Raw genomic sequence first — 798 nt, 5'->3', positions numbered from 1 at the left:
GTCCCGCCGCGCCCCACTTGCCTGGGCGCTGGACCCTGGCGGGCTCCGAGCTCCGGGACGCCGCGCCAGCTGCCACCGACACTGCCCCGCCACGACCGGACTCCTCCTCTCCTGTCGTTTTAAAGGGAAGTAACCTGACCCGACCACCACTCCTCCCGCGTTAACCCCTCGCAGGCCGCCGCCCGCGCCCCGCCGCCGGACCCGCCGGATCGCCCTGGGGCCCCGGCCTCCCGCCCGCCGACGCCCTCCGCGACCCCCCGCCGCGGCCCCAGGCCCTCTGGCCCACATCTGGACCGCATCTGCCACGGGGGAGGGGCGCAGGGCCGCGCCCTCTGTGCCCGCGGGGAGCCTCCCTCGGTAGGAAGAGAAACCGCGCGTCCCGGGAGATGGGTGTTCCGATAACTGAGCCTTCCCAGGACTAACCGAACTTTCTTGAGACCTGGGGCTGTCTAGAAGCAAGGGAGCAGCAGGACCTAGCACAAAGGGACCGGGGTGGGGAGCAGGAGCTTCTCATCCCGACTCCGTCCCGCGGGCTGTGTGGACGTGGGCTGGCGCTGCTTTCCCCGGGGGGCATCTTTCCCCAGACGATGCTGGTACTGGTTCCCACGGCCGGTGTCAGCAGGATGCCGTCCTTCTTGGAGGCTCTGGGACAGCATCCATTTCTTTGCCTCTTCTGGCTTCTAGAGGCTGCCCCCACTCCTTGGCTAATGGCCCCCTTCCATTTTCAAAGCCAGCAGTCTCTGGCTGGCGGGTTTCTCTCATGCTTTGTCACTCTGACCTTGGCTATTCCGCCCTTGC

Source organism: Eulemur rufifrons, chromosome 3 (assembly GCF_041146395.1).
Source record: "Eulemur rufifrons isolate Redbay chromosome 3, OSU_ERuf_1, whole genome shotgun sequence".
Classification (NCBI taxonomy): domain Eukaryota; kingdom Metazoa; phylum Chordata; class Mammalia; order Primates; family Lemuridae; genus Eulemur; species Eulemur rufifrons.
The sequence above is the reverse complement of the archived record's forward strand: the minus strand, read 5'-3'. Positions refer to the sequence as shown.